Source organism: Malania oleifera, chromosome 9, assembly GCF_029873635.1.
Source record: "Malania oleifera isolate guangnan ecotype guangnan chromosome 9, ASM2987363v1, whole genome shotgun sequence".
NCBI classification, from domain to species: domain Eukaryota; kingdom Viridiplantae; phylum Streptophyta; class Magnoliopsida; order Santalales; family Ximeniaceae; genus Malania; species Malania oleifera.
Window position 1 is genome coordinate 59,306,978 of NC_080425.1, and position 7,631 is coordinate 59,314,608.

Genomic DNA, 7,631 nt, shown 5'->3' on the forward strand with positions numbered 1-7,631 from the left:
ATCATAATCATGTAATCATGTATGGGAAATTTAACTAAATTTTGGTAGCATGCTGTTGATTTTTTGAGTCCGATCCCTAGTTTTGATAATGACAAACAGCAAGTTACTTATGTGTGTTTTTAATACTTAAGCAGACTTAATATTTTAGCGCACACATAAGAAAGTGATGGAAGTCAGAAGGAACATAAAGACCATATCAGCCGGCATACTCCATGATGAATCAGAGGAGCAAAAGAAGAAGGAGAAGACATTTGTGCTATATTGTAAATGCATTTTGTTTTATATTTTGGGTTTGTAATATTATGGATTGTAATAATTGCATTGCATGCATGATAGGATGCATAAGCTCAAATACCTTAGATATACCCTAGGTCCTTGCACACTCACTTAGGAAAATCCCCACTATCTTACAAATACTATCTATACAAACAAGGGAAATCTATATTCATAAACAGGACTTAGAACTTAAATTGAAAGGGTTTTAGGCGACCGAACCATGCGCATTAAAAATGCCTCGGTCGACCGAAGTGTTGAAAATTCAATCTGATTGACTTGGGTCAGGTGACCAAACCGAAATGAATTGAACGTTCATGGTCAACCAAACCATGAATGCTGACTTTTTCACCTTTCCCAGGTGCCCAAACTTCAAGATCAAATATACCCCAGGAAACCGAATCATGAAGTTTGGTAGACTGAACTGATAATCGGGTGATCGAACCTCGAGCGTTTGGAAAATCGCCTTGGTTCAACCACCCAGATGTTTTCTTGGGCACCCGAAATTGAAATTCAACTTTTTCATCTGTGTCTATTCGAGCGACCAACCCTATGGATCTAGCAACCAAAACTCTCGGGTTGGATTATTTTTACCACGGGTTATTAAGGGTAAAACGGGGTTATTTGGATTAAAATTGTTTAAAAAATAAATTTAATTATTACCCTTATGTCCCAACGGTTATGTTTTTGAGTGAGCATATAATATGTGTTCATTTGCAAAGATTAAGTAGAGATTAGTGATTTTGATTAAGAAAATATCCTTTGAATTTTTTGAGAACTCTTCCCTCAAATACAAGCCAAAATACTCCTCCTTTGATCAATCTCTTGAAAAATAATATTGAGTGAGAGTATTCCAAGCGATCCTACACTTCCAATTATTGCTCAAACTCTCATTGTTTTTTATTGCTTATTGATTTTTGATTGAGTGTTAAGGCAAAAGTCTTCCCATCTGATTTAATTAATAAATTCAATGTGAGGGGAAACTTCTTAGCTTTTGAGTCTTTGCATTTGTATTGCAAGACTCTTAAGCTTGTTTTGTGATTGTGAAGCAAAAATCTTTTTGACAAGCTTGTGCTCTAATATCTCTTGTGCTAAACTTTTGAGAAAATCATTTTGAGATATTTAGATTACACTCTTTGAAAATATTTGAAACCCTATTTGTGGTTGATATATATTTATATATTATTTCAATGATAGATTGATAATACACTCTCACGCCTGATTGATTATTGACATTACCTTGAGTGTTATTTCACATATTTGCATCGAGCTTAAAGTTATTATCTATTGTTGTGGATTAATTATACTAGTACAAATCTACTTATTAGAGAAGCACATATTTTGTACACGAAATTTATATTGTGAATCTGTTGTATTCTAGGCATGGACTGAAGGGGTGAAAATATAGTCCGGAAGGATTGTATGTAAAGGCTGAGGTCAGCCCCGATAATTTGACCTAATTGTATACGGTGTCGCTCCACCCATTAAGTAAGCTCTAGTGGAATCCTCAGGCTTGCAAGCTAGAGGCGGGGATGTAGGCACTTTTGCCGAACCTCGATAACACATCTGGTGTCTTTTTTATTTTATTTGCTTTACTATACTATGCATGGTTGTTTGATTTATTTAGAACAAATTAATTATAGTTGTATTTATTGGCTTGCTTCTTACACGTTCTAGATTGACCTTAGGTTTGAGAAATATTACTGCTGGTTAGTTGATCTAGGAAAGAAAATTTTAAAATATCCAATTCACCCCCACCTCTTAGGATTACAGTAAAGTCAACACATGCCGTCTGTAAATAAAATATTTTTCCATACTTGCAAATAAAACAAATAAACTAGATAACCTGCCAAATTCTACAACATGCAATTCACAAGTTTGCATCATACATATGCCATTTAATTCAAGCATGCAACAACTTTGAATCTCTACCATCATGCAATTCAAAATACTGCACCAGCCATGTAGTTGGCATTCCGTTCAAATAGCATGCACTCCTAATGTCAACTACCAGCATACAATTCTCAATACTGCATTAGCTATGTAGTTGGTGTTCTAGATGAAATAGCATGCATTTCAATAATTGACATTATAAATAGAAATAAACCATCCATCATATATATATATAAGATAGATGGTGAGTGTGTGTAGTGTAGTGTGGTGCAGTGTATGACACATAAAACCAAGTGTAAGATGTTTAGGACTACAGACCCATTAGTGAAAAAATGTATATCGGCCAAAAAATTATAAAAGTCCTGCTCCCCCTGAAATGCTGCTCATAGGCCTCTAATTATGTGCTTCACTATGTGATCCTGCTTCTCCGCCACCGATGTCCATCTAATCCCCTCCATCCTCATCATCACCACAGTTTAGTTCATTTATATGGTCATTGAGATCATTGAAGTTTGCCAACATAATGGATTCTAGCTCATTGTATTTGTGCCTGTCCTCTGCAAAGACTGTATACTTTCTGAATTCCTTTTGAAGCGCTGTATATCGAGCATTAGAAGAAGCTGCTAGTTCCCTTAATTCTATTTCCATGGATGTGAGGCATGCATCTTTGGTCTCTTTGGATTTAGCTGTGGCCTCTTTGAATTCACTGAAGGATGCTGCAAGACCTATAATAGCTGCCATTATCTCAACATTTGTAGACTGTGGAGGTTGATCTTGAGGAGCACCTGGCTGGTCTCCTGCTCTCCTAGGGTCCATAGGCAACCACATATTTCTAGCAAGCTAGTACCCCATATGGCATATGGCATAGGGTATGGCATGATATCCTGTGTCCTGAAGTCTTTAAGAACATCCATTTTATCATCAAGTTGGGCAGATCTAACCTCTTTCTTGTGAAAAGACACCACATAACAAAGCAATCTAGAAATGAAACATGCACCTCTAGACCCAAGCTTTGGTAAAATATTATACGAGATCAAGTGGTGTATGACCTTAGCTTCTGGGGTGAAGGTCTTATAATCAGGGGCATGATGATGGTTGACAATTGGGACTGTCATAACTAGGTTCACACACCTCTCTACATTGAATTCTTGTTCGTTAATACAGGTAGTCCCGGGGTCAGGACATTCGAACTCCCCCCTCTGCAACGCCTCAAAATTTCTACCATATTTTTTTTCTTTTCATATTTCTTTGATACCATAGCTCAAATAAAACATATAGTGGAAACATATATGTTGGAATTGGTGTGATTCCAAGAGGGGGGGGGGGGTGAATTGGGTTTCAAAAACATTTTGGTTTAATTTAGTATTTAAGATGATTTACCACATATTATATCCCATTCAATATACACGCGTGTATGTAAAATAATTTTAACAATAAAAGTAAACATACACGTGTGCAGTATATCTTATTTAAATCAAATGTGTGTATGAAAATAATTATGACATTAAATAAAACATTCATATACATGCTGAAATTAAAGTGCAGGAATTTAAATAAGATAAAGAGAAAGTGGCACACAGATTTGTTATCAAGGTTCAGCCAAACTAGCCTACGTACCTGCCTTAGGGATAACCCTCAAGGATTCCAATCTTGCTCACTTAAACGGGTGGAGTAGAAGCCGCAACAACCTCTCCTTACAAGGCGAGGTAAATCCTAACTCAATTACAAGGCTGAGCCCAACTTGTCTCACTTACGGGGCTGAGACTCCCTAGTTTAATTTTGGGTTGAACCCAACCGATACAATAAAAATATTTTTGTACATATAATATGCTTCTAAAAATACAAGCAAAGATGTACACGTTTAAACTCTAACAAATGCACTCTCTAATGATATGAAATATGCTTAATAGAGTAAGTGTGCTTAAATAGATTTAAACCCTAATAAGAAATTTTCTCCAAAAATATATTTCAATAAAAATCAGGAGAACCTAAGGTTTGTTTTCAAAGAAATTTTTGCACAAAATAATATGTATGATCTTTAGTTTGAGAAATAGTGTGCAAAAATATTGGCAAGCTAAAAATGAGTTTCTCCAAAAAAAAAAAAATATTCATGAAGATGAAACAAGTGGAGAAACATCAAGCAAACTCTCTCAAGAATGATTTTCAAGAATAAATAAAAAGATGAGAGTGAGTGCTTATCAAAGCAAATAAAAGCCCAAATAAAATACTCTCTTGTAAAAATGATTTATAATAATAAATGAAAGAGAGTTTTGGAGTGTAAAAGATTTGCCTTAAGAAATAGTTTTTGCAACAAAAAATAAGTTGGGGAAACTTTGATTAACAAGAGGTTAAAAATATTTGAGTGAATGTTGACTTTTTGAGTCCGATCCTTGTTTTGATGCTGACAAAGAACTTGGATCTAATGTGGGTGCCTAGTACTTGAACATGTTTATGATTCATATCACACATGGAAGAGGATTAATGGAAGCCTAGACGAAACTTAAAGCTCGTATCATCCGACATTTTCCATGCACAAAGAGCAAAAGAAGAAGGAGATATTTATGTTTATTGTAAATGCATTTAATTATTTGGTCTATAATTATAATTGTCTAGAATAACTGCATCATGCATGATAAGGATTATGTGATCAAGACCACAGATTGACTTTAGGGATACGTCGAATTTTTGGGGTTAACTCTTAAGAGACCATATGTAACGACTTGATTTTTCATACCATTTTATTTATTTTATATATATATATATATATATATATATTTATATTTATATTGTAAAGTTTTACTACTCTGATAGCCTGTAATATAATCCATAACATCATCACAGTCCAAGTGGGGACCGTGTAACCTGTATATCCATATTCTACCTATGCAGTAGAATACAAAAATGCATATTGTTAACTCTATGAGTTTGATCTTGTTTTGATTATGACAAAACCAATGTTTCTCACCTATACATTGAGCTTCTTGAATAGGTTTATCCTTAGCATGAATTGTTGGTAGGAACTCAAACAAGTCATATGGACTATGAAGATCAAGCTTCATTTATGGTGCCTGAAGAATCTAAAGAATGAAGACCCTTTCTCTATTGTATTTGCATTCTTTTTTAATTGGTCTGTAATAATTTATATGACTTGTAATAATGCATCTGCATGCATGATAGGATTAATGCTCAACAAGACCATAGAAAACTAAATGACCTTAGGGATCACCCTTCGACCAATGCCGGATTTTTTTGGTGTCCTCATAGACCTTAGAAAGACCTTAGGTCCCTACAAAAATGCACAAAATAGTCCCTATATCACATATATTATCAGGAGAAATAATTGAATTAAAAATTAGACTTAATAGACAAAATTGTAAGAGGTCGGGCAACCGAACCAGATGTGTTCAAAACACCTCGGGCGCCCGAATAGCTGAAAAGTCAGCGGGTTGACTTGGTTCTGCCCTACCGAACCAAAAAAGAATGTATTGCCCTCGGGTGACTAAAAGTTCAAGTTTGGGTTACCGAACTTTACACCGAGCGACTGAATTGCAGACCTTTTGGAAATCGCCTCGGTTCAGCAAACCGAACCTTGATTCGAGCATCCAAACTTCAAAATGAACTTTTTTCACTATGTCTGTTTGGGCGACTGAACCGTGGCTCAGGCACCTGAAACTCTCGGGTTGGTTTTATTTTTAACCGAGATAAAAGGGGTTAAACAAGGTTAAAATATTAAACTTATTTAAAATATTTTTAATAATACCCATTGAGTCCCCAACAGTCATAATTTTGCCCTTGCCTATATATATATATATATATATATATATATATATATATATATATATATCTTCTCATTTGCAAAATTAAAGATTGATTAGCAAGATCATTAAGGAAAAACTCTCTCAAATTTTCAAATCCCATTTAGCTCATACTACTTCCATACATTCTTTATTTTGCTATTCCCTTGATAGATCAAGTTTCCAAGAGTGTTATTGAGTGTTTTATATTACTAAAACTCTCATTGTTTATTGATTAATTATTTTCATTGAGAGTTCTTAGTTAGGGTTTTCCCCCGATCTAAACAATAAATCTTTGAGCAGGAATACCCTTATAGCTAGTGAGTCTTTGCATCTTGATTGCAAGACTCATCAAGCTTGTGGATTTTGACTTATAAAAATATTATTTTACACAAGCTTGTATATTATCTTTGATATTGTTTTTCCAACGTCAATCCAAAAATATCTATTGTGCTTTACATTTAGAATATCCTTGAGATATTTGATTTGGATTATGTTAAACTTCCTTTGATCATTTGTGTGTTGAATATCTTATCTTGAATCAAAGGTTGAACTCTCACATATACATACACTCACACATCTTAGAGAGTTTACATATTAGATCTCACCTGAGCATTAAATCCATATCATCTGTGAGTGCATAATTATTTGGACTGTATTGTAGTACATATATGCTTATATAGAAGCGTTTAAAATTGTACGCAAAATTTCATATTCATTGATTGTATTCCAGGTGTGGATTGGAGGGACAGTAATCTTGCCCAGAAGGATTGTTTGTAAAGGTTGAAATCAGCCTTGTGCTAATTAACCTGGTTGTTTAGGTGTCACTCCACCCGTTAAGTGAGCATTATAGTGTAATCCTTGTGCAGGTGTGCTAAGGCACAGACATAGGCAGGATTAGAGAACCTCGATATCATAATCGATGTCACTTTGACATTTCCTGCATTATATTCTGTTGCGTGCTTGATTTAATTTCCTTGTTGAATATACTGCGTATCTAATTGACACAAAATTGCATTGAGTTGAGAAATACTAAAATTGCGTTGTATGCTTTGAATATTGGCAAATATTTCATATTTGCAATTTCATATATACTTAGACTGTCCCTAGGTTGTGTAATACTGCTACTAGACTGATTGACCTAGCAAGGAATTTTTAAATACCAATTCATCCCCCCTCTTGGGATTGCACCAAAGCTAACACATATAACAATATTATATACAATACCATATGTCAATAATTCCCCAAAATATACGGACAAAATCTTACCCAAAATACCCGATCACCTAGGGACCACTCAAAAATGTCTCTCCCAAAATACTCACCCTACAGACTAAGTGGCACAAGATCCCCTTTATCTCTGTGCCTGATCTGCTCGCATACCTGGATCACTTGAAAAGTGTTAAATTACTGGAATGAGATAACTCTCAGTAAAACAAAATATGCTATTACCAGTGTGTGGCAGATGAGTTTTCATAACGGTAATATCTTATTTAAAAGTACTGTATGTTGTAAACAACTGGGTCCGAGAAAACACATATAAATAATACATTGTATAACTCACACCTATTTTGTTTAACATAAACTGTTTCTGAATATTCTATTCAAACATACTTTTAATATCTATAGGTATGACTATTGTTTCTGTAAATATAGATATATAGTAATAAT